At 46.7% G+C, this 22,943-nt stretch overlaps 5 non-coding genes and 50 pseudogenes across 5 annotated transcripts; all 55 read left to right on the top strand.

Moving 5' to 3' along the window:
• The first annotated feature begins 199 nt into the window (after window positions 1-199).
• On the top strand, window positions 200-317 carry LOC140289532 (5S ribosomal RNA; annotated as a pseudogene).
• Window positions 318-586: 269 nt separating this feature from the next.
• Window positions 587-710, top strand: LOC140289227 (5S ribosomal RNA; annotated as a pseudogene).
• Window positions 711-1,357: 647 nt separating this feature from the next.
• On the top strand, window positions 1,358-1,476 carry LOC140312448 (5S ribosomal RNA; annotated as a pseudogene).
• Window positions 1,477-1,742: 266 nt separating this feature from the next.
• On the top strand, window positions 1,743-1,861 carry LOC140297654 (5S ribosomal RNA). Its single transcript, XR_011913370.1, has one exon. It is a non-coding gene; the product is annotated as a 5S ribosomal RNA (ribosomal RNA).
• A 269-nt stretch (window positions 1,862-2,130) lies between these two features.
• LOC140292388 (5S ribosomal RNA) lies at window positions 2,131-2,249 on the top strand (annotated as a pseudogene).
• A 266-nt stretch (window positions 2,250-2,515) lies between these two features.
• Window positions 2,516-2,634, top strand: LOC140292993 (5S ribosomal RNA). The gene has a single exon (XR_011912629.1). It is a non-coding gene; the product is annotated as a 5S ribosomal RNA (ribosomal RNA).
• Window positions 2,635-2,903: 269 nt separating this feature from the next.
• On the top strand, window positions 2,904-3,022 carry LOC140291493 (5S ribosomal RNA; annotated as a pseudogene).
• Window positions 3,023-3,291: 269 nt separating this feature from the next.
• LOC140306703 (5S ribosomal RNA) lies at window positions 3,292-3,410 on the top strand (annotated as a pseudogene).
• Window positions 3,411-3,682: 272 nt separating this feature from the next.
• LOC140277204 (5S ribosomal RNA) lies at window positions 3,683-3,801 on the top strand (annotated as a pseudogene).
• A 269-nt stretch (window positions 3,802-4,070) lies between these two features.
• Window positions 4,071-4,189, top strand: LOC140296545 (5S ribosomal RNA; annotated as a pseudogene).
• Window positions 4,190-4,458: 269 nt separating this feature from the next.
• LOC140295894 (5S ribosomal RNA) lies at window positions 4,459-4,577 on the top strand (annotated as a pseudogene).
• A 269-nt stretch (window positions 4,578-4,846) lies between these two features.
• Window positions 4,847-4,965, top strand: LOC140294492 (5S ribosomal RNA; annotated as a pseudogene).
• A 269-nt stretch (window positions 4,966-5,234) lies between these two features.
• On the top strand, window positions 5,235-5,353 carry LOC140285977 (5S ribosomal RNA; annotated as a pseudogene).
• Window positions 5,354-6,010: 657 nt separating this feature from the next.
• Window positions 6,011-6,128, top strand: LOC140293390 (5S ribosomal RNA; annotated as a pseudogene).
• A 269-nt stretch (window positions 6,129-6,397) lies between these two features.
• Window positions 6,398-6,515, top strand: LOC140289531 (5S ribosomal RNA; annotated as a pseudogene).
• A 269-nt stretch (window positions 6,516-6,784) lies between these two features.
• On the top strand, window positions 6,785-6,902 carry LOC140289530 (5S ribosomal RNA; annotated as a pseudogene).
• A 269-nt stretch (window positions 6,903-7,171) lies between these two features.
• On the top strand, window positions 7,172-7,290 carry LOC140292386 (5S ribosomal RNA; annotated as a pseudogene).
• Window positions 7,291-7,556: 266 nt separating this feature from the next.
• On the top strand, window positions 7,557-7,675 carry LOC140292981 (5S ribosomal RNA). The gene has a single exon (XR_011912628.1). It is a non-coding gene; the product is annotated as a 5S ribosomal RNA (ribosomal RNA).
• Window positions 7,676-7,944: 269 nt separating this feature from the next.
• Window positions 7,945-8,063, top strand: LOC140291492 (5S ribosomal RNA; annotated as a pseudogene).
• Window positions 8,064-8,332: 269 nt separating this feature from the next.
• On the top strand, window positions 8,333-8,451 carry LOC140298664 (5S ribosomal RNA). Its single transcript, XR_011914289.1, has one exon. It is a non-coding gene; the product is annotated as a 5S ribosomal RNA (ribosomal RNA).
• A 272-nt stretch (window positions 8,452-8,723) lies between these two features.
• LOC140277192 (5S ribosomal RNA) lies at window positions 8,724-8,842 on the top strand (annotated as a pseudogene).
• A 269-nt stretch (window positions 8,843-9,111) lies between these two features.
• On the top strand, window positions 9,112-9,230 carry LOC140296544 (5S ribosomal RNA; annotated as a pseudogene).
• A 269-nt stretch (window positions 9,231-9,499) lies between these two features.
• On the top strand, window positions 9,500-9,618 carry LOC140295893 (5S ribosomal RNA; annotated as a pseudogene).
• A 269-nt stretch (window positions 9,619-9,887) lies between these two features.
• Window positions 9,888-10,006, top strand: LOC140294491 (5S ribosomal RNA; annotated as a pseudogene).
• A 269-nt stretch (window positions 10,007-10,275) lies between these two features.
• Window positions 10,276-10,394, top strand: LOC140285966 (5S ribosomal RNA; annotated as a pseudogene).
• Window positions 10,395-11,051: 657 nt separating this feature from the next.
• LOC140293389 (5S ribosomal RNA) lies at window positions 11,052-11,169 on the top strand (annotated as a pseudogene).
• Window positions 11,170-11,438: 269 nt separating this feature from the next.
• Window positions 11,439-11,556, top strand: LOC140289529 (5S ribosomal RNA; annotated as a pseudogene).
• Window positions 11,557-11,825: 269 nt separating this feature from the next.
• Window positions 11,826-11,943, top strand: LOC140289528 (5S ribosomal RNA; annotated as a pseudogene).
• A 269-nt stretch (window positions 11,944-12,212) lies between these two features.
• On the top strand, window positions 12,213-12,331 carry LOC140292385 (5S ribosomal RNA; annotated as a pseudogene).
• Window positions 12,332-12,597: 266 nt separating this feature from the next.
• On the top strand, window positions 12,598-12,716 carry LOC140292969 (5S ribosomal RNA). Its single transcript, XR_011912627.1, has one exon. It is a non-coding gene; the product is annotated as a 5S ribosomal RNA (ribosomal RNA).
• A 269-nt stretch (window positions 12,717-12,985) lies between these two features.
• Window positions 12,986-13,104, top strand: LOC140291491 (5S ribosomal RNA; annotated as a pseudogene).
• A 269-nt stretch (window positions 13,105-13,373) lies between these two features.
• On the top strand, window positions 13,374-13,492 carry LOC140306696 (5S ribosomal RNA; annotated as a pseudogene).
• A 272-nt stretch (window positions 13,493-13,764) lies between these two features.
• Window positions 13,765-13,883, top strand: LOC140277188 (5S ribosomal RNA; annotated as a pseudogene).
• A 269-nt stretch (window positions 13,884-14,152) lies between these two features.
• LOC140296543 (5S ribosomal RNA) lies at window positions 14,153-14,271 on the top strand (annotated as a pseudogene).
• Window positions 14,272-14,540: 269 nt separating this feature from the next.
• LOC140295892 (5S ribosomal RNA) lies at window positions 14,541-14,659 on the top strand (annotated as a pseudogene).
• A 269-nt stretch (window positions 14,660-14,928) lies between these two features.
• LOC140294490 (5S ribosomal RNA) lies at window positions 14,929-15,047 on the top strand (annotated as a pseudogene).
• Window positions 15,048-15,316: 269 nt separating this feature from the next.
• On the top strand, window positions 15,317-15,435 carry LOC140285955 (5S ribosomal RNA; annotated as a pseudogene).
• A 657-nt stretch (window positions 15,436-16,092) lies between these two features.
• Window positions 16,093-16,210, top strand: LOC140293388 (5S ribosomal RNA; annotated as a pseudogene).
• Window positions 16,211-16,479: 269 nt separating this feature from the next.
• On the top strand, window positions 16,480-16,597 carry LOC140289527 (5S ribosomal RNA; annotated as a pseudogene).
• Window positions 16,598-16,866: 269 nt separating this feature from the next.
• Window positions 16,867-16,990, top strand: LOC140284710 (5S ribosomal RNA; annotated as a pseudogene).
• Window positions 16,991-17,259: 269 nt separating this feature from the next.
• On the top strand, window positions 17,260-17,368 carry LOC140296714 (5S ribosomal RNA; annotated as a pseudogene).
• A 269-nt stretch (window positions 17,369-17,637) lies between these two features.
• LOC140293564 (5S ribosomal RNA) lies at window positions 17,638-17,755 on the top strand (annotated as a pseudogene).
• A 269-nt stretch (window positions 17,756-18,024) lies between these two features.
• LOC140270766 (5S ribosomal RNA) lies at window positions 18,025-18,148 on the top strand (annotated as a pseudogene).
• A 269-nt stretch (window positions 18,149-18,417) lies between these two features.
• On the top strand, window positions 18,418-18,535 carry LOC140293387 (5S ribosomal RNA; annotated as a pseudogene).
• Window positions 18,536-18,804: 269 nt separating this feature from the next.
• On the top strand, window positions 18,805-18,922 carry LOC140289525 (5S ribosomal RNA; annotated as a pseudogene).
• Window positions 18,923-19,191: 269 nt separating this feature from the next.
• Window positions 19,192-19,315, top strand: LOC140284706 (5S ribosomal RNA; annotated as a pseudogene).
• A 269-nt stretch (window positions 19,316-19,584) lies between these two features.
• Window positions 19,585-19,693, top strand: LOC140296713 (5S ribosomal RNA; annotated as a pseudogene).
• A 269-nt stretch (window positions 19,694-19,962) lies between these two features.
• On the top strand, window positions 19,963-20,080 carry LOC140293563 (5S ribosomal RNA; annotated as a pseudogene).
• A 269-nt stretch (window positions 20,081-20,349) lies between these two features.
• On the top strand, window positions 20,350-20,473 carry LOC140270759 (5S ribosomal RNA; annotated as a pseudogene).
• Window positions 20,474-20,742: 269 nt separating this feature from the next.
• Window positions 20,743-20,861, top strand: LOC140300588 (5S ribosomal RNA; annotated as a pseudogene).
• Window positions 20,862-21,130: 269 nt separating this feature from the next.
• Window positions 21,131-21,249, top strand: LOC140296891 (5S ribosomal RNA; annotated as a pseudogene).
• A 269-nt stretch (window positions 21,250-21,518) lies between these two features.
• Window positions 21,519-21,637, top strand: LOC140295201 (5S ribosomal RNA; annotated as a pseudogene).
• A 269-nt stretch (window positions 21,638-21,906) lies between these two features.
• On the top strand, window positions 21,907-22,025 carry LOC140305450 (5S ribosomal RNA; annotated as a pseudogene).
• Window positions 22,026-22,294: 269 nt separating this feature from the next.
• LOC140309985 (5S ribosomal RNA) lies at window positions 22,295-22,413 on the top strand (annotated as a pseudogene).
• A 272-nt stretch (window positions 22,414-22,685) lies between these two features.
• Window positions 22,686-22,804, top strand: LOC140297628 (5S ribosomal RNA; annotated as a pseudogene).
• Window positions 22,805-22,943: the final 139 nt, after the last annotated feature.

Raw genomic sequence — 22,943 nt, 5'->3', positions numbered from 1 at the left:
TTAGTCATCTTCAGCTTCTGCTGCTTTGTTGGCAGACACGAATTGATCTGAGAGTCTCAGTTTCAGCTGCAGAGAATAATCACGTCAGGGAAGAAGATGTGCCCACTACACATAAGCCTTTCTCTGCAATTATCTGGTTACATAGAGGAACCGTATGATTCCAGTACCTATATAATGCACATTTGTCACAGACATTGTCGCTTACGGCCACACCACCCTGAACATGCCTGACCTCGTCTGATCTCGGAAGCCAAGCACGGTTGGCCTGGTTAGTACTTGGGTGGGAGACTGCTTGGGAATACCAGGTGCTGTAAGCTTTATCTCTTCTCTGGACCACCCGAATGTCTTTTGTTGCAACGTCTGATCACCCTGTGACACATGAGGAAGTTGGTCATCTTCAGCTTCTGCTGCTTTGTTGGCAGACACGAAGTGATCTGAGAGTCTCAGTTTCAGCTGCAGAGAATAATCACGTCAGGGAAGAAGATGTGCCCACTACACATAAGCCTTTCTCTGCAATTATCTGGTTACATAGAGGAACCGTATGATTCCAGTACCTATATAATGCACATTTGTCACAGAGATTGTCGCTTACGGCCACACCACCCTGAATATAATATGCCCGACCTCGTCCGATCTCGGAAGCCAAGCGGGGTTGTGCCTGGTTAGTATTTGGGTGGGAGACTGCTTGGGAATACCAGGTGCTGTAAGCTTTTTCTCTTCTCTCTACCACCTGAATGTCTTTTGTTGCAACTTCTGATCACCCTGTGACACATGAGGAAGTTGGTCATCTTCAGCTGCTGCTGCTTTGTTGGCAGACACGAAGTGATCTGAGAGTCTCAGTTTCAGCTGCAGAGAATAATCACATCAGGGAAGAAGATGTGCCCACTACAAGTCAGCCTTTCTCGGCAATTATCTGGTTACATAGAGGAACCGTATGATTCCAGTACCTATATAATGCACATTTGTCACAGACCATGTTGCTTACGGCCACACCACCCTGAACTAGTCTGATCTCGGAAGCCAAGGAGGGTTGGGCCTGGTTAGTACTTAAATGGGAGACCGCTTGGGAATACCAGGAGCTGTAAGCTTTTTGTCTTCTCTCGACCACCTGCATGTCTTTTGTTGCAACGTCTGATCCCCCTGTGACACATGAGGAAGTTGGTCATCTTCAGCTGCTGCTGCTTTGTTGGCAGACACGAAGTGATCTGAGAGTCTCAGTTTAAGCTGCAGAGAATAATCACATCAGGGAAGAAGATGTGCCCATAACAAGTCAGCCTTTCTCATCAATTATCTGGTTACATAGAGGAACCGTATGATTCCAGTACCTATATAATGCACATTTGTCACAGACATTGTTACTTACGGCCACACCACCCTGAATATGCCCGACCTCGTCTGATCTCAGAACCCAAGCAGGGTTGGGCCTGGTTAGTACTTGGATGGGAGACCACTTTGGAATACCAGGTGCTGTAAATTTTTTCTCTTCTCTCTACCACCTGCATGTCTTTTGTTGCAATGTCTGATCGCCCTGTGACACATGAGGAAGTTGGTCATCTTCAGCTGCTGCTGCTTTGTTGGCAGACACGAAGTGATATGAGAGTCTCAGTTTCAGCTGGAGAGAATAATCACGTCAGGGAAGATGTTTCCACTACTTATCAGCCTTTCTTGGCAATTATCTGGTTGCATAGAGGAACCGTATGATTCCAGTACCTATACAGTTTATATTTGTCACAGACATTGTTGCTTACGGCCACACCACCCTGAATATGCCCGACCTCGTCTGATCTTGGAAGCCAAGCAGGGTTGGGCCTGGTTAGTACTTGGATGGGAGACTGCTTGGGAATACCAGGTGCTGTAAGCTTTTTCTCTTCTCTCAACCACCTGCATGTCTTTTGTTGCAACGTCTGATCACCCTGTGACACATGAGGAAGTTGGTCATCTTCAGCTGCTGCTGCTTTGTTGGCAGACACGAAGTGATCTGAGAGTCTCAGTTTCAGCTGCAGAGAATAATCACATCAGGGAAGAAGATGTGCCCACTACAAGTTAGCCTTTCTTGGCAATTATCTGGTTGCATAGAGGAACCGTATGATTCCAGTACCTATATAATGCACATTTGTCACGGACATTGTTACTTACGGCCACACCACCCTGAATATGCCCGACCTCGTCTGATCTCAGAACCCAAGCAGGGTTGGGCCTTGTTAGTACTTGAATGGGAGACTGCTTGGGAATACCAGGTGCTGTAAATTTTTTCTCTTCTCTCTACCACCTGCATGTCTTTTGTTGCAATGTCTGATCGCCCTGTGACACATGAGGAAGTTGGTCATCTTCAGCTGCTGCTGCTTTGTTGGCAGACACGAAGTGATATGAGAGTCTCAGTTTCAGCTGGAGAGAATAATCACGTCAGGGAAGATGTTTCCACTACTTATCAGCCTTTCTTGGCAATTATCTGGTTGCATAGAGGAACCGTATGATTCCAGTACCTATACAGTTTATATTTGTCACAGACATTGTTGCTTATGGCCACACCACCCTGAATATGCCCGACCTCGTCTGATCTTGGAAGCCAAGCAGGGTTGGGCCTGGTTAGTACTTGGATGGGAGACCGCTTGGGAATACCAGGTGCTGTAAGCTTTTTCTCTTCTCTCAACCACCTGCATGTCTTTTGTTGCAACGTCTGATCACCCTGTGACACATGAGGAAGTTGGTCATCTTCAGCTGCTGCTGCTTTGTTGGCAGACACGAAGTGATCTTAGAGTCTCATTTTCAGCTGGAGAAAATTATCACGTCAGGGAACAAGATGTGCCCACTACATATCAGCCTTTCTCGGCAATTATCTTGTTACATAGAGGAACCATATGATTCCATTGCCTATATAATGCACATTTGTCACAGAGATTGTTGCTTACGGCCAAACCACCCTGAATATGTCTGACCTCGTCTGCTCTCAGAAGCCAAGGAGGGTTGGGCCTGGTTAGTACTTGGATGAGAGACCGCTTGGGAATACCAGATGCTGTAAGCTTTTTCTCTTCTCTCTACCACCTGCATGTCTTTTGTTGCAACGTCTGATCACCCTGTGACACATGAGGAAGTTGGTCATCTTCAGCTGCTGCTGCTTTGTTGGCAGACACAAAGTGATCTGAGAGTCTCAGTTTCAGCTGCAGAGAATAATCACGTCAGGGAAGAAGATGTGCCCAGTACACATCAGCCTTTCTCGGAAATTAACTGGTTGCATAGAGGAACCGTATGATTCCAGTACCTATATAATGCACATTTGTCAGAGACATTGTTGCTTACGGCCACACCACCCTGAACATGCCCGACCTCGTCTGATCTCGGAAGCCAAGGAGGGTTGGGCCTGGTTAGTACTTGGATGGAAGACCTCTTGGGAATACCAGGTGCTTTAAGCTTTTTCTCTTCTCTCTACCACCTGTATGTCTTTTGTTGCAACGTCTGATCACCCTATGACACATGAGGAAGTTGGTCATCTTCAGCAGCTGCTGCTGCTTTGTTGGCAGACACGAAGTGATCTGAGAGTCTCAGTTTAAGCTGCAGAGAATGATCACATCAGGGAAGAAGATGTGCCCATAACAAGTGAGCCTTTCTCGGAAATTATCTGGTTACATAGAGGAAGTGTATGATTACAGTACTTATATAATGCACATTTGTCACAGAAATTGTTCCTTACGGCCACACCACCCTGAATATGCCCGACCTCGTCTGATCTCGGAAGCCAAGGAGGGTTGGGCCTGGTTAGTACTTCAATGGGAGACTGCTTGGGAATACCAGGTGCTGTAAGCGTTTTCTCTTCTCTCTACAACCTGCATGTCTTTTGTTGCAACGTCTGATCACCCTGTGACACATGAGGAAGTTGGTCATCTTCAGCTGCTGCTGCTTTGTTGGAAGACACGAAGTGATCTGAGAGTCTCAGTTTCAGCTGTAGAGAATAATCACATCAGGGAAGAAGATGTGCCCACTACAAGTTAGCCTTTCTTGGCAATTATCTGGTTGCATAGAGGAACCGTATGATTCCAGTACCTCTATAATGCACATTTGTCACAGACATTGTTACTTACGGCCACACCACCCTGAATATGCCCAACCTCTTGTGATCTCGGAAGCCAAACAGGGTTGAACCTGCTTAGTACTTGGATGGGAGACTGCTTGGGAATACCAGGTGCTGTAAGCTTCTTCTCTTCTCTCTACCACCTGCATGTCTTTTGTTGCAACGTCTGATCACCCTGTGACACATGAGGAAGTTGGTCATCTTCAGCAGCTGCTGCTTTTTTGGCAGACACGAAGTGATCTGAGAGTCTCAGTTTCAGCTGTAGACAATAATCACATCAGGGAAGAAGATGTGCCCACTACAAGTTAGCCTTTCTTGGCAATTATCTGGTTGCATAGAGGAACCGTATGATTCCAGTACCTATATAATGCACATTTGTCACAGACATTGTTACTTACGGCCACACCACCCTGAATTTGCCCAACCTCGTGTGATCTCGGAAGCCAAACAGGGTTGAGCCTGCTTAGTACTTGGATGGGAGACTGCTTGGGAATACCAGGTGCTGTAAGCTTCTTCTCTTCTCTCTACCACCTGCATGTCTTTTGTTGCAACGTCTGATCACCCTGTGACACATGAGGAAGATGGTCATCTTCAGCTGCTGCTGCTTTGTTGGCAGACACGAAGTGATCTGAGAGTCTCAGTTTCAGTTGCAGAGAATGATCACATCAGAGAAGATGATTTGCCCGCTACACATAACCCTTTCTCGGCAATTGTCTGGTTGCATAGAGGAACCGTATGATTCCAGTACCTATATAATGCACATTTGTCAGAGACATTGTTGCTTACGGCCACACCACCCTGAATAAGCCCGACCTCGTCTGATCTCGGACGCCAAGCAGCGTTGTACCTGGTTAGTACTTGGATGGGAGACAGCTTGGGAATACCAGGTGCTGTAAGCTTTTTCTCTTCTCTCTACCACCTGCATGTCTTTTGTTGCAACGTCTGATCACCCTGTGACACGTGAAGAAGTTGGTCATCTTCAGCTGCTGCTGCTTTGTTGGAAGACACGAAGTGATCTGAGAGTCTCAGTTTCAGCTGAAGAGAATAATCACGTCAGGGAAGAAGATGTGCCCACTACACATCAGCCGTTCTCATCAATTATCTGGTTACATAGAGGAACCGTATGATTCCTGTACTTATATAATGCACATTTGTCACAGACATTGTTACTTACGGCCACACCACCCTGAATTTGCCTGACCTCGTCTGATCTCGGAAGCCAAGCAGTGTTGGGCCTGTTTAGTAGTTGGGTGGGAGACCGCTTGGGAATACCAGGTGCTGTAAGCTTTTTCTCTTCTCTCTACCACCTGCATGTGTTTTGTTGCAACGTCTGATCACCCTGTGACACATGAGGAAGTTGGTCATCTTCAGCTGCTGCTGCTTTGTTGGCAGACACGAAGTGATCTGAGAGTCTCAGTTTCAGCTGAAGAGAATGATCACATCAGAGAAGATGATATGCCCACTACACATCAGCCTTTCTCGGCAATTATCTGGTTTCATAGAGGAAGTGTATGATTCCAGTACCTATATAATTCACATTTGTAACAAATATTGTTGCTTACCGCCACACCACCCTGAATAAGCCCCACCTTGTCTTAACCTGGAAGCCAAGCAGGGTTGGGACTGGTTTGTACTTCAATGGGAGACTGCTTGGGAATACCAGGTGCTGTAAGCTTTTTCTCTTCTCTCTACCACCTGCATGTCTTTTGTTGCAACATCTGATCACCCTGTGACACATGAGGAAGTTTGTCATCTTCAGCTTCTGCTACTTTGTTGGCAGACACGAAGTGATCTGAGAGTCTCAGTTTCAACTGAAGAGAATAATAACGTCAGGGAACAAGATGTGCCCACTACACATCAGCCTTTCTCGGCAATTATCTGGTTACATAGAGGAACTGTATGATTCCAGTACCTATATAATGCACATTTGTCACAGACATTGTTGCTTACGGCCACACCACCCTCAATATGCCTGACCTCGTCTGATCTCGGAAGCCAAGCACGGTTGGCCTGGTTAGTACTTGGGTGGGAGACTGCTTGGGAATACCAGGTGCTGTAAGCTTTATCTCTTCTCTGGACCACCTGAATGTCTTTTGTTGCAACGTCTGATCACCCTGTGACACATGAGGAAGTTAGTCATCTTCAGCTTCTGCTGCTTTGTTGGCAGACACGAATTGATCTGAGAGTCTCAGTTTCAGCTGCAGAGAATAATCACGTCAGGGAAGAAGATGTGCCCACTACACATAAGCCTTTCTCTGCAATTATCTGGTTACATAGAGGAACCGTATGATTCCAGTACCTATATAATGCACATTTGTCACAGACATTGTCGCTTACGGCCACACCACCCTGAACATGCCTGACCTCGTCTGATCTCGGAAGCCAAGCACGGTTGGCCTGGTTAGTACTTGGGTGGGAGACTGCTTGGGAATACCAGGTGCTGTAAGCTTTATCTCTTCTCTGGACCACCCGAATGTCTTTTGTTGCAACGTCTGATCACCCTGTGACACATGAGGAAGTTGGTCATCTTCAGCTGCTGCTGCTTTGTTGGCAGACACGAAGTGATCTGAGAGTCTCAGTTTCAGCTGCAGAGAATTATCACATCAGGGAAGAAGATGTGCCCACTACACATCAGCCGTTCTCATCAATTATCTGGTTACATAGAGGAACCGTATGATTCCTGTACTTATATAATGCACATTTGTCACAGACATTGTTGCTTACGGCCACACCACCCTGAACATGCCTGACCTCGTCTGATCTCGGAAGCCAAGCACGGTTGGCCTGGTTAGTACTTGGGTGGGAGACTGCTTGGGAATACCAGGTGCTGTAAGCTTTTTCTCTTCTCTCAACCACCTGCATGTCTTTTGTTGCAACGTCTGATCACCCTGTGACACATGAGGAAGTTGGTCATCTTCAGCTGCTGCTGCTTTGTTGGCAGACACGAAGTGATCTGAGAGTCTCAGTTTCAGCTGCAGAGAATAATCACATCAGGGAAGAAGATGTGCCCACTACAAGTTAGCCTTTCTTGGCAATTATCTGGTTGCATAGAGGAACCGTATGATTCCAGTACCTATATAATGCACATTTGTCACGGACATTGTTACTTACGGCCACACCACCCTGAATATGCCCGACCTCGTCTGATCTCAGAACCCAAGCAGGGTTGGGCCTTGTTAGTACTTGAATGGGAGACTGCTTGGGAATACCAGGTGCTGTAAATTTTTTCTCTTCTCTCTACCACCTGCATGTCTTTTGTTGCAATGTCTGATCGCCCTGTGACACATGAGGAAGTTGGTCATCTTCAGCTGCTGCTGCTTTGTTGGCAGACACGAAGTGATATGAGAGTCTCAGTTTCAGCTGGAGAGAATAATCACGTCAGGGAAGATGTTTCCACTACTTATCAGCCTTTCTTGGCAATTATCTGGTTGCATAGAGGAACCGTATGATTCCAGTACCTATACAGTTTATATTTGTCACAGACATTGTTGCTTATGGCCACACCACCCTGAATATGCCCGACCTCGTCTGATCTTGGAAGCCAAGCAGGGTTGGGCCTGGTTAGTACTTGGATGGGAGACCGCTTGGGAATACCAGGTGCTGTAAGCTTTTTCTCTTCTCTCAACCACCTGCATGTCTTTTGTTGCAACGTCTGATCACCCTGTGACACATGAGGAAGTTGGTCATCTTCAGCTGCTGCTGCTTTGTTGGCAGACACGAAGTGATCTTAGAGTCTCATTTTCAGCTGGAGAAAATGATCACGTCAGGGAACAAGATGTGCCCACTACATATCAGCCTTTCTCGGCAATTATCTTGTTACATAGAGGAACCATATGATTCCATTGCCTATATAATGCACATTTGTCACAGAGATTGTTGCTTACGGCCAAACCACCCTGAATATGTCTGACCTCGTCTGCTCTCAGAAGCCAAGGAGGGTTGGGCCTGGTTAGTACTTGGATGAGAGACCGCTTGGGAATACCAGATGCTGTAAGCTTTTTCTCTTCTCTCTACCACCTGCATGTCTTTTGTTGCAACGTCTGATCACCCTGTGACACATGAGGAAGTTGGTCATCTTCAGCTGCTGCTGCTTTGTTGGCAGACACAAAGTGATCTGAGAGTCTCAGTTTCAGCTGCAGAGAATAATCACGTCAGGGAAGAAGATGTGCCCAGTACACATCAGCCTTTCTCGGAAATTAACTGGTTGCATAGAGGAACCGTATGATTCCAGTACCTATATAATGCACATTTGTCAGAGACATTGTTGCTTACGGCCACACCACCCTGAACATGCCCGACCTCGTCTGATCTCGGAAGCCAAGGAGGGTTGGGCCTGGTTAGTACTTGGATGGGAGACTGCTTGGGAATACCAGGTGCTGTAAGCTTTTTCTCTTCTCTCAACCACCTGCATGTCTTTTGTTGCAACGTCTGATCACCCTGTGACACATGAGGAAGTTGGTCATCTTCAGCAGCTGCTGCTGCTTTGTTGGCAGACACGAAGTGATCTGAGAGTCTCAGTTTAAGCTGCAGAGAATGATCACATCAGGGAAGAAGATGTGCCCATAACAAGTGAGCCTTTCTCGGAAATTATCTGGTTACATAGAGGAAGTGTATGATTACAGTACTTATATAATGCACATTTGTCACAGAAATTGTTCCTTACGGCCACACCACCCTGAATATGCCCGACCTCGTCTGATCTCGGAAGCCAAGGAGGGTTGGGCCTGGTTAGTACTTCAATGGGAGACTGCTTGGGAATACCAGGTGCTGTAAGCGTTTTCTCTTCTCTCTACAACCTGCATGTCTTTTGTTGCAACGTCTGATCACCCTGTGACACATGAGGAAGTTGGTCATCTTCAGCTGCTGCTGCTTTGTTGGAAGACACGAAGTGATCTGAGAGTCTCAGTTTCAGCTGTAGAGAATAATCACATCAGGGAAGAAGATGTGCCCACTACAAGTTAGCCTTTCTTGGCAATTATCTGGTTGCATAGAGGAACCGTATGATTCCAGTACCTCTATAATGCACATTTGTCACAGACATTGTTACTTACGGCCACACCACCCTGAATATGCCCAACCTCTTGTGATCTCGGAAGCCAAACAGGGTTGAACCTGCTTAGTACTTGGATGGGAGACTGCTTGGGAATACCAGGTGCTGTAAGCTTCTTCTCTTCTCTCTACCACCTGCATGTCTTTTGTTGCAACGTCTGATCACCCTGTGACACATGAGGAAGTTGGTCATCTTCAGCAGCTGCTGCTTTTTTGGCAGACACGAAGTGATCTGAGAGTCTCAGTTTCAGCTGTAGACAATAATCACATCAGGGAAGAAGATGTGCCCACTACAAGTTAGCCTTTCTTGGCAATTATCTGGTTGCATAGAGGAACCGTATGATTCCAGTACCTATATAATGCACATTTGTCACAGACATTGTTACTTACGGCCACACCACCCTGAATTTGCCCAACCTCGTGTGATCTCGGAAGCCAAACAGGGTTGAGCCTGCTTAGTACTTGGATGGGAGACTGCTTGGGAATACCAGGTGCTGTAAGCTTCTTCTCTTCTCTCTACCACCTGCATGTCTTTTGTTGCAACGTCTGATCACCCTGTGACACATGAGGAAGATGGTCATCTTCAGCTGCTGCTGCTTTGTTGGCAGACACGAAGTGATCTGAGAGTCTCAGTTTCAGTTGCAGAGAATGATCACATCAGAGAAGATGATTTGCCCGCTACACATAACCCTTTCTCGGCAATTGTCTGGTTGCATAGAGGAACCGTATGATTCCAGTACCTATATAATGCACATTTGTCAGAGACATTGTTGCTTACGGCCACACCACCCTGAATAAGCCCGACCTCGTCTGATCTCGGACGCCAAGCAGCGTTGTACCTGGTTAGTACTTGGATGGGAGACAGCTTGGGAATACCAGGTGCTGTAAGCTTTTTCTCTTCTCTCTACCACCTGCATGTCTTTTGTTGCAACGTCTGATCACCCTGTGACACGTGAAGAAGTTGGTCATCTTCAGCTGCTGCTGCTTTGTTGGAAGACACGAAGTGATCTGAGAGTCTCAGTTTCAGCTGAAGAGAATAATCACGTCAGGGAAGAAGATGTGCCCACTACACATCAGCCGTTCTCATCAATTATCTGGTTACATAGAGGAACCGTATGATTCCTGTACTTATATAATGCACATTTGTCACAGACATTGTTACTTACGGCCACACCACCCTGAATTTGCCTGACCTCGTCTGATCTCGGAAGCCAAGCAGTGTTGGGCCTGTTTAGTAGTTGGGTGGGAGACCGCTTGGGAATACCAGGTGCTGTAAGCTTTTTCTCTTCTCTCTACCACCTGCATGTGTTTTGTTGCAACGTCTGATCACCCTGTGACACATGAGGAAGTTGGTCATCTTCAGCTGCTGCTGCTTTGTTGGCAGACACGAAGTGATCTGAGAGTCTCAGTTTCAGCTGAAGAGAATGATCACATCAGAGAAGATGATATGCCCACTACACATCAGCCTTTCTCGGCAATTATCTGGTTTCATAGAGGAAGTGTATGATTCCAGTACCTATATAATTCACATTTGTAACAAATATTGTTGCTTACCGCCACACCACCCTGAATAAGCCCCACCTTGTCTTAACCTGGAAGCCAAGCAGGGTTGGGACTGGTTTGTACTTCAATGGGAGACTGCTTGGGAATACCAGGTGCTGTAAGCTTTTTCTCTTCTCTCTACCACCTGCATGTCTTTTGTTGCAACGTCTGATCACCCTGTGACACATGAGGAAGTTTGTCATCTTCAGCTTCTGCTACTTTGTTGGCAGACACGAAGTGATCTGAGAGTCTCAGTTTCAACTGAAGAGAATAATAACGTCAGGGAACAAGATGTGCCCACTACACATCAGCCTTTCTCGGCAATTATCTGGTTACATAGAGGAACTGTATGATTCCAGTACCTATATAATGCACATTTGTCACAGACATTGTTGCTTACGGCCACACCACCCTCAATATGCCTGACCTCGTCTGATCTCGGAAGCCAAGCACGGTTGGCCTGGTTAGTACTTGGGTGGGAGACTGCTTGGGAATACCAGGTGCTGTAAGCTTTATCTCTTCTCTGGACCACCTGAATGTCTTTTGTTGCAACGTCTGATCACCCTGTGACACATGAGGAAGTTAGTCATCTTCAGCTTCTGCTGCTTTGTTGGCAGACACGAATTGATCTGAGAGTCTCAGTTTCAGCTGCAGAGAATAATCACGTCAGGGAAGAAGATGTGCCCACTACACATAAGCCTTTCTCTGCAATTATCTGGTTACATAGAGGAACCGTATGATTCCAGTACCTATATAATGCACATTTGTCACAGACATTGTCGCTTACGGCCACACCACCCTGAACATGCCTGACCTCGTCTGATCTCGGAAGCCAAGCACGGTTGGCCTGGTTAGTACTTGGGTGGGAGACTGCTTGGGAATACCAGGTGCTGTAAGCTTTATCTCTTCTCTGGACCACCCGAATGTCTTTTGTTGCAACGTCTGATCACCCTGTGACACATGAGGAAGTTGGTCATCTTCAGCTGCTGCTGCTTTGTTGGCAGACACGAAGTGATCTGAGAGTCTCAGTTTCAGCTGCAGAGAATTATCACATCAGGGAAGAAGATGTGCCCACTACACATCAGCCGTTCTCATCAATTATCTGGTTACATAGAGGAACCGTATGATTCCTGTACTTATATAATGCACATTTGTCACAGACATTGTTGCTTACGGCCACACCACCCTGAACATGCCTGACCTCGTCTGATCTCGGAAGCCAAGCACGGTTGGCCTGGTTAGTACTTGGGTGGGAGACTGCTTGGGAATACCAGGTGCTGTAAGCTTTTTCTCTTCTCTCAACCACCTGCATGTCTTTTGTTGCAACGTCTGATCACCCTGTGACACATGAGGAAGTTGGTCATCTTCAGCTGCTGCTGCTTTGTTGGCAGACACGAAGTGATCTGAGAGTCTCAGTTTCAGCTGCAGAGAATAATCACATCAGGGAAGAAGATGTGCCCACTACAAGTTAGCCTTTCTTGGCAATTATCTGGTTGCATAGAGGAACCGTATGATTCCAGTACCTATATAATGCACATTTGTCACGGACATTGTTACTTACGGCCACACCACCCTGAATATGCCCGACCTCGTCTGATCTCAGAACCCAAGCAGGGTTGGGCCTTGTTAGTACTTGAATGGGAGACTGCTTGGGAATACCAGGTGCTGTAAATTTTTTCTCTTCTCTCTACCACCTGCATGTCTTTTGTTGCAATGTCTGATCGCCCTGTGACACATGAGGAAGTTGGTCATCTTCAGCTGCTGCTGCTTTGTTGGCAGACACGAAGTGATATGAGAGTCTCAGTTTCAGCTGGAGAGAATAATCACGTCAGGGAAGATGTTTCCACTACTTATCAGCCTTTCTTGGCAATTATCTGGTTGCATAGAGGAACCGTATGATTCCAGTACCTATACAGTTTATATTTGTCACAGACATTGTTGCTTATGGCCACACCACCCTGAATATGCCCGACCTCGTCTGATCTTGGAAGCCAAGCAGGGTTGGGCCTGGTTAGTACTTGGATGGGAGACCGCTTGGGAATACCAGGTGCTGTAAGCTTTTTCTCTTCTCTCAACCACCTGCATGTCTTTTGTTGCAACGTCTGATCACCCTGTGACACATGAGGAAGTTGGTCATCTTCAGCTGCTGCTGCTTTGTTGGCAGACACGAAGTGATCTTAGAGTCTCATTTTCAGCTGGAGAAAATTATCACGTCAGGGAACAAGATGTGCCCACTACATATCAGCCTTTCTCGGCAATTATCTTGTTACATAGAGGAACCATATGATTCCATTGCCTATATAATGCACATTTGTCACAGAGATTGTTGCTTACGGCCAAACCACCCTGAATATGTCTGACCTCGTCTGCTCTCAGAAGCCAAGGAGGGTTGGGCCTGGTTAGTACTTGGATGAGAGACCGCTTGGGAATACCAGATGCTGTAAGCTTTTTCTCTTCTCTCTACCACCTGCATGTCTTTTGTTGCAACGTCTGATCACCCTGTGACACATGAGGAAGTTGGTCATCTTCAGCTGCTGCTGCTTTGTTGGCAGACACAAAGTGATCTGAGAGTCTCAGTTTCAGCTGCAGAGAATAATCACGTCAGGGAAGAAGATGTGCCCAGTACACATCAGCCTTTCTCGGAAATTAACTGGTTGCATAGAGGAACCGTATGATTCCAGTACCTATATAATGCACATTTGTCAGAGACATTGTTGCTTACGGCCACACCACCCTGAACATGCCCGACCTCGTCTGATCTCGGAAGCCAAGGAGGGTTGGGCCTGGTTAGTACTTGGATGGAAGACCTCTTGGGAATACCAGGTGCTTTAAGCTTTTTCTCTTCTCTCTACCACCTGTATGTCTTTTGTTGCAACGTCTGATCACCCTATGACACATGAGGAAGTTGGTCATCTTCAGCAGCTGCTGCTGCTTTGTTGGCAGACACGAAGTGATCTGAGAGTCTCAGTTTAAGCTGCAGAGAATGATCACATCAGGGAAGAAGATGTGCCCATAACAAGTGAGCCTTTCTCGGAAATTATCTGGTTACATAGAGGAAGTGTATGATTACAGTACTTATATAATGCACATTTGTCACAGAAATTGTTCCTTACGGCCACACCACCCTGAATATGCCCGACCTCGTCTGATCTCGGAAGCCAAGGAGGGTTGGGCCTGGTTAGTACTTCAATGGGAGACTGCTTGGGAATACCAGGTGCTGTAAGCGTTTTCTCTTCTCTCTACAACCTGCATGTCTTTTGTTGCAACGTCTGATCACCCTGTGACACATGAGGAAGTTGGTCATCTTCAGCTGCTGCTGCTTTGTTGGAAGACACGAAGTGATCTGAGAGTCTCAGTTTCAGCTGTAGAGAATAATCACATCAGGGAAGAAGATGTGCCCACTACAAGTTAGCCTTTCTTGGCAATTATCTGGTTGCATAGAGGAACCGTATGATTCCAGTACCTCTATAATGCACATTTGTCACAGACATTGTTACTTACGGCCACACCACCCTGAATATGCCCAACCTCTTGTGATCTCGGAAGCCAAACAGGGTTGAACCTGCTTAGTACTTGGATGGGAGACTGCTTGGGAATACCAGGTGCTGTAAGCTTCTTCTCTTCTCTCTACCACCTGCATGTCTTTTGTTGCAACGTCTGATCACCCTGTGACACATGAGGAAGTTGGTCATCTTCAGCAGCTGCTGCTTTTTTGGCAGACACGAAGTGATCTGAGAGTCTCAGTTTCAGCTGTAGACAATAATCACATCAGGGAAGAAGATGTGCCCACTACAAGTTAGCCTTTCTTGGCAATTATCTGGTTGCATAGAGGAACCGTATGATTCCAGTACCTATATAATGCACATTTGTCACAGACATTGTTACTTACGGCCACACCACCCTGAATTTGCCCAACCTCGTGTGATCTCGGAAGCCAAACAGGGTTGAGCCTGCTTAGTACTTGGATGGGAGACTGCTTGGGAATACCAGGTGCTGTAAGCTTCTTCTCTTCTCTCTACCACCTGCATGTCTTTTGTTGCAACGTCTGATCACCCTGTGACACATGAGGAAGATGGTCATCTTCAGCTGCTGCTGCTTTGTTGGCAGACACGAAGTGATCTGAGAGTCTCAGTTTCAGTTGCAGAGAATGATCACATCAGAGAAGATGATTTGCCCGCTACACATAACCCTTTCTCGGCAATTGTCTGGTTGCATAGAGGAACCGTATGATTCCAGTACCTATATAATGCACATTTGTCAGAGACATTGTTGCTTACGGCCACACCACCCTGAATAAGCCCGACCTCGTCTGATCTCGGACGCCAAGCAGCGTTGTACCTGGTTAGTACTTGGATGGGAGACAGCTTGGGAATACCAGGTGCTGTAAGCTTTTTCTCTTCTCTCTACCACCTGCATGTCTTTTGTTGCAACGTCTGATCACCCTGTGACACGTGAAGAAGTTGGTCATCTTCAGCTGCTGCTGCTTTGTTGGAAGACACGAAGTGATCTGAGAGTCTCAGTTTCAGCTGAAGAGAATAATCACGTCAGGGAAGAAGATGTGCCCACTACACATCAGCCGTTCTCATCAATTATCTGGTTACATAGAGGAACCGTATGATTCCTGTACTTATATAATGCACATTTGTCACAGACATTGTTACTTACGGCCACACCACCCTGAATTTGCCTGACCTCGTCTGATCTCGGAAGCCAAGCAGTGTTGGGCCTGTTTAGTAGTTGGGTGGGAGACCGCTTGGGAATACCAGGTGCTGTAAGCTTTTTCTCTTCTCTCTACCACCTGCATGTGTTTTGTTGCAACGTCTGATCACCCTGTGACACATGAGGAAGTTGGTCATCTTCAGCTGCTGCTGCTTTGTTGGCAGACACGAAGTGATCTGAGAGTCTCAGTTTCAGCTGAAGAGAATGATCACATCAGAGAAGATGATATGCCCACTACACATCAGCCTTTCTCGGCAATTATCTGGTTTCATAGAGGAAGTGTATGATTCCAGTACCTATATAATTCACATTTGTAACAAATATTGTTGCTTACCGCCACACCACCCTGAATAAGCCCCACCTTGTCTTAACCTGGAAGCCAAGCAGGGTTGGGACTGGTTTGTACTTCAATGGGAGACTGCTTGGGAATACCAGGTGCTGTAAGCTTTTTCTCTTCTCTCTACCACCTGCATGTCTTTTGTTGCAACATCTGATCACCCTGTGACACATGAGGAAGTTTGTCATCTTCAGCTTCTGCTACTTTGTTGGCAGACACAAAGTGATCTGAGAGTCTCAGTTTCAACTGAAGAGAATAATAACGTCAGGGAACAAGATGTGCCCACTACACATCAGCCTTTCTCGGCAATTATCTGGTTACATAGAGGAACTGTATGATTCCAGTACCTATATAATGCACATTTGTCACAGACATTGTTGCTTACGGCCACACCACCCTCAATATGCCTGACCTCGTCTGATCTCGGAAGCCAAGCACGGTTGGCCTGGTTAGTACTTGGGTGGGAGACTGCTTGGGAATACCAGGTGCTGTAAGCTTTATCTCTTCTCTGGACCACCTCAATGTCTTTTGTTGCAACGTCTGATCACCCTGTGACACATGAGGAAGTTAGTCATCTTCAGCTTCTGCTGCTTTGTTGGCAGACACGAATTGATCTGAGAGTCTCAGTTTCAGCTGCAGAGAATAATCACGTCAGGGAAGAAGATGTGCCCACTACACATAAGCCTTTCTCTGCAATTATCTGGTTACATAGAGGAACCGTATGATTCCAGTACCTATATAATGCACATTTGTCACAGACATTGTCGCTTACGGCCACACCACCCTGAACATGCCTGACCTCGTCTGATCTCGGAAGCCAAGCACGGTTGGCCTGGTTAGTACTTGGGTGGGAGACTGCTTGGGAATACCAGGTGCTGTAAGCTTTATCTCTTCTCTGGACCACCCGAATGTCTTTTGTTGCAACGTCTGATCACCCTGTGACACATGAGGAAGTTGGTCATCTTCAGCTTCTGCTGCTTTGTTGGCAGACACGAAGTGATCTGAGAGTCTCAGTTTCAGCTGCAGAGAATAATCACGTCAGGGAAGAAGATGTGCCCACTACACATAAGCCTTTCTCTGCAATTATCTGGTTACATAGAGGAACCGTATGATTCCAGTACCTATATAATGCACATTTGTCACAGAGATTGTCGCTTACGGCCACACCACCCTGAATATAATATGCCCGACCTCATCCGATCTCGGAAGCCAAGCGGGGTTGTGCCTGGTTAGTATTTGGGTGGGAGACTGCTTGGGAATACCAGGTGCTGTAAGCTTTTTCTCTTCTCTCTACCACCTGCATGTCTTTTGTTGCAACTTCTGATCACCCTGTGACACATGAGGAAGTTGGTCATCTTCAGCTGCTGCTGCTTTGTTGGCAGACACGAAGTGATCTGAGAGTCTCAGTTTCAGCTGCAGAGAATAATCACATCAGGGAAGAAGATGTGCCCACTACAAGTCAGCCTTTCTCGGCAATTATCTGGTTACATAGAGGAACCGTATGATTCCAGTACCTATATAATGCACATTTGTCACAGACCATGTTGCTTACGGCCACACCACCCTGAACATGTCTGATCTCGGAAGCCAAGGAGGGTTGGGCCTGGTTAGTACTTAAATGGGAGACCGCTTGGGAATACCAGGAGCTGTAAGCTTTTTGTCTTCTCTCGACCACCTGCATGTCTTTTGTTGCAACGTCTGATCCCCCTGTGACACATGAGGAAGTTGGTCATCTTCAGCTGCTGCTGCTTTGTTGGCAGACACGAAGTGATCTGAGAGTCTCAGTTTAAGCTGCAGAGAATAATCACATCAGGGAAGAAGATGTGCCCATAACAAGTCAGCCTTTCTCATCAATTATCTGGTTACATAGAGGAACCGTATGATTCCAGTACCTATATAATGCACATTTGTCACAGAGATTGTCGCTTACGGCCACACCACCCTGAACATGCCTGACCTCGTCTGATCTCGGAAGCCAAGCACGGTTGGCCTGGTTAGTACTTGGGTCGGAGACTGCTTGGGAATACCAGGTGCTGTAAGCTTTATCTCTTCTCTGGACCACCTGAATGTCTTTTGTTGCAACGTCTGATCACCCTGTGACACATGAGGAAGTTGGTCATCTTCAGCTTCTGCTGCTTTGTTGGCAGACACGAAGTGATCTGAGAGTCTCAGTTTCAGCTGCAGAGAATAATCACGTCAGGGAAGAAGATGTGCCCACTACACATAAGCCTTTCTCTGCAATTATCTGGTTACATAGAGGAACCGTATGATTCCAGTACCTATATAATGCACATTTGTCACAGAGATTGTCGCTTACGGCCACACCACCCTGAATATAATATGCCCGACCTCGTCCGATCTCGGAAGCCAAGCGGGGTTGTGCCTGGTTAGTACTTGGGTGGGAGACTGCTTGGGAATACCAGGTGCTGTAAGCTTTTTCTCTTCTCTCTACCACCTGCATGTCTTTTGTTGCAACATCTGATCACCCTGTGACACATGAGGAAGTTTGTCATCTTCAGCTTCTGCTACTTTGTTGGCAGACACGAAGTGATCTGAGAGTCTCAGTTTCAACTGAAGAGAATAATAACGTCAGGGAACAAGATGTGCCCACTACACATCAGCCTTTCTCGGCAATTATCTGGTTACATAGAGGAACTGTATGATTCCAGTACCTATATAATGCACATTTGTCACAGACATTGTTGCTTACGGCCACACCACCCTCAATATGCCTGACCTCGTCTGATCTCGGAAGCCAAGCACGGTTGGCCTGGTTAGTACTTGGGTGGGAGACTGCTTGGGAATACCAGGTGCTGTAAGCTTTATCTCTTCTCTGGACCACCTGAATGTCTTTTGTTGCAACGTCTGATCACCCTGTGACACATGAGGAAGTTAGTCATCTTCAGCTTCTGCTGCTTTGTTGGCAGACACGAATTGATCTGAGAGTCTCAGTTTCAGCTGCAGAGAATAATCACGTCAGGGAAGAAGATGTGCCCACTACACATAAGCCTTTCTCTGCAATTATCTGGTTACATAGAGGAACCGTATGATTCCAGTACCTATATAATGCACATTTGTCACAGACATTGTCGCTTACGGCCACACCACCCTGAACATGCCTGACCTCGTCTGATCTCGGAAGCCAAGCACGGTTGGCCTGGTTAGTACTTGGGTGGGAGACTGCTTGGGAATACCAGGTGCTGTAAGCTTTATCTCTTCTCTGGACCACCCGAATGTCTTTTGTTGCAACGTCTGATCACCCTGTGACACATGAGGAAGTTGGTCATCTTCAGCTTCTGCTGCTTTGTTGGCAGACACGAAGTGATCTGAGAGTCTCAGTTTCAGCTGCAGAGAATAATCACGTCAGGGAAGAAGATGTGCCCACTACACATAAGCCTTTCTCTGCAATTATCTGGTTACATAGAGGAACCGTATGATTCCAGTACCTATATAATGCACATTTGTCACAGAGATTGTCGCTTACGGCCACACCACCCTGAATATAATATGCCCGACCTCATCCGATCTCGGAAGCCAAGCGGGGTTGTGCCTGGTTAGTATTTGGGTGGGAGACTGCTTGGGAATACCAGGTGCTGTAAGCTTTTTCTCTTCTCTCTACCACCTGCATGTCTTTTGTTGCAACTTCTGATCACCCTGTGACACATGAGGAAGTTGGTCATCTTCAGCTGCTGCTGCTTTGTTGGCAGACACGAAGTGATCTGAGAGTCTCAGTTTCAGCTGCAGAGAATAATCACATCAGGGAAGAAGATGTGCCCACTACAAGTCAGCCTTTCTCAGCAATTATCTGGTTACATAGAGGAACCGTATGATTCCAGTACCTATATAATGCACATTTGTCACAGACCATGTTGCTTACGGCCACACCACCCTGAACATGTCTGATCTCGGAAGCCAAGGAGGGTTGGGCCTGGTTAGTACTTAAATGGGAGACCGCTTGGGAATACCAGGAGCTGTAAGCTTTTTGTCTTCTCTCGACCACCTGCATGTCTTTTGTTGCAACGTCTGATCCCCCTGTGACACATGAGGAAGTTGGTCATCTTCAGCTGCTGCTGCTTTGTTGGCAGACACGAAGTGATCTGAGAGTCTCAGTTTAAGCTGCAGAGAATAATCACATCAGGGAAGAAGATGTGCCCATAACAAGTCAGCCTTTCTCATCAATTATCTGGTTACATAGAGGAACCGTATGATTCCAGTACCTATATAATGCACATTTGTCACAGAGATTGTCGCTTACGGCCACACCACCCTGAACATGCCTGACCTCGTCTGATCTCGGAAGCCAAGCACGGTTGGCCTGGTTAGTACTTGGGTCGGAGACTGCTTGGGAATACCAGGTGCTGTAAGCTTTATCTCTTCTCTGGACCACCTGAATGTCTTTTGTTGCAACGTCTGATCACCCTGTGACACATGAGGAAGTTGGTCATCTTCAGCTTCTGCTGCTTTGTTGGCAGACACGAAGTGATCTGAGAGTCTCAGTTTCAGCTGCAGAGAATAATCACGTCAGGGAAGAAGATGTGCCCACTACACATAAGCCTTTCTCTGCAATTATCTGGTTACATAGAGGAACCGTATGATTCCAGTACCTATATAATGCACATTTGTCACAGAGATTGTCGCTTACGGCCACACCACCCTGAATATAATATGCCCGACCTCGTCCGATCTCGGAAGCCAAGCGGGGTTGTGCCTGGTTAGTACTTGGGTGGGAGACTGCTTGGGAATACCAGGTGCTGTAAGCTTTTTCTCTTCTCTCTACCACCTGCATGTCTTTTGTTGCAACGTCTGATCACCCTGTGACACATGAGGAAGTTGGTCATCTTCAGCTGCTGCTGCTTTGTTGGCAGACACAAAGTGATCTGAGAGTCTCAGTTTCAGCTGCAGAGAATAATCACATCAGGCAAGAAGATGTGCCCACTACAAGTCAGCCTTTCTCGGCAATTATCTGGTTACATAGAGGAACCGTATGATTCCAGTACCTATATAATGCACATTTGTCACAGACCATGTTGCTTACGGCCACACCACCCTGAACATGCCCGACCTCGTCTGATCTCGGAAGCCAAGGAGGGTTGGGCCTGGTTAGTACTTAAATGGGAGACCGCTTGGGAATACCAGGAGCTGTAAGCTTTTTGTCTTCTCTCGACCACCTGCATGTCTTTTGTTGCAACGTCTGATCCCCCTGTGACACATGAGGAAGTTGGTCATCTTCAGCTTCTGCTGCTTTGTTGGCAGACACGAAGTGATCTGAGAGTCTCAGTTTCAGCTGCAGAGAATAATCACATCAGGGAAGAAGATGTGCCCATAACAAGTCAGCCTTTCTCATCAATTATCTGGTTACATAGAGGAATTGTATGATTCCAGTACCTATATAATGCACATTTGTCACAGAAATTGTTCCTTACGGCTACACCACCCTGAATAAGCCCGACCTCGTCTGATCGCGGAAGCCAAGGAGGGTTGGGCCTGGTTAGTACTTTAATGGGAGACTGCTTGGGAATACCAGGTTCTGTAAGCGTTTTCTCTTCTCTCAACCACCTGCATGTCTTTTGTTGCAACGTCTGATCACCCTGTGACACATGAGGAAGTTGGTCATCTTCAGCTGCTGCTGCTTTGTTGGCAGACACGAAGTGATCTTAGAGTCTCAGTTTCAGCTGAAGAGAATAATCACGTCAGGGAAGAAGATGTGCCCACTACTTATCAGCTTTTCTCGGCAATTATCTGGTTACATAGAGGAACTGTATGATTCCAGTACCTTTATAATGCACATTTGTCACAGTTGTGGTTAATTACGGCCACACCACCCTGAAAATGCCTGACCACGTCTGATCTCGGAAGCCAAGCAGGTTTTGGCCTGGTTAGTACTTGGATGGTAGACTCTCTGGGAATACCAGGTGCTGTAAGCTTTTTCTCTTCTCTCTACCACCTGCATGTCTTTTGTTGCAACGTCTGATCACCCTGTGACACATGAGGAAGTTGGTCATCTTCAGCTACTGCTGCTTTGTTGGCAGACACAAAGTGATCTGAGAGTCTCAGTTTCAGCTGCAGAGAATAATCACGTCAGGGAAGAAGATGTGCCCACTACAAGTCAGCCTTTCTCGGAAATGATCTGGTTGCATAGAGGAACCGTATGATTCCAGTACCTATATAATGCACATTTGTCAGAGACATTGTTGCTTACGGCCACACCACCCTGAACATGCCCGACCTCGTCTGATCTCGGAAGCCAAGGAGGGTTGGGCGTGGTTAGTACTTGGATGGAAGACCTCTTGGGAATACCAGGTGCTGTAAGCTTTTTCTCTTCTCTCGACCACCTGCATGTCTTTTGTTGCAACGTCTGATCACCCTGTGACACATGAGGAAGTTGGTCATTTTCAGCTGCTGCTGCTTTGTTGGCAGACACGAAGTGATCTGAGAGTCTCAGTTTCAGCTGCAGAGAATGATCACATGAGGGAAGAAGATTTGCCCACTACAAGTCTGCCTTTCTCGGCAATTATCTGGTTACATAGAGGAACCGTATGATTCCAGTACCTATATAATGCACATTTGTCACAGACATTGTTGCTTACGGCCACACCACCCTGAACATGCCCGACCTCGTCTGATCTCGGAAGCCAAGGAGGGTTGGGCTTGGTTAGTACTTAAATGGGAGACTGCTTGGGAATACCAGGTGCTGTAAGCTTTATCTCTTCTCTGGACCACCTGAATGTCTTTTGTGGCAACGTCTGATCCTCCTGTGACACATGAGGAAGTTGGTCATCTTCAGCTGCTGCTGCTTCTTTGTTGGCAGACACGAAGTGATCTGATAGTCTCAATTTCAGCTGCAGAGAATAATCACATCAGGGAAGAAGATGTGCCCACTACAAGTCAGCCTTTCTCGGCAATTATCTGGTTACATAGAGGAAGTGTATGATTCCAGTACCTATATAATGCACATTTGTCACAGATATTGTTGCTTACGGCCACACCACCCTGAATAAGCCCGACCTCGTCTGATCTTGGAAGTCAAGCAGGTTTGGGCCTGGTTAGTACTTGGATGGGAGACTGCTTGGGAATACCAGGTGCTGTAAGCTTTTTCTCTTCTCTCTACCACCTGCATGTCTTTTGTTGCAACGTCTGATCACCCTGTGACACATGAGGAAGTTGGTCATCTTCAGCTGCTGCTGCTTTGTTGGCAGACACAAAGTGATCTGAGAGTCTCATTTTCAGCTG

This window comes from Leuresthes tenuis, unplaced genomic scaffold (genome assembly GCF_036924035.1).
Source record: "Leuresthes tenuis unplaced genomic scaffold, fLeuTen1.0.hap1 SCAF_1, whole genome shotgun sequence".
NCBI lineage: Eukaryota > Metazoa > Chordata > Actinopteri > Atheriniformes > Atherinopsidae > Leuresthes > Leuresthes tenuis.
This window is presented reverse-complemented; position numbering and strand designations above follow the sequence as displayed.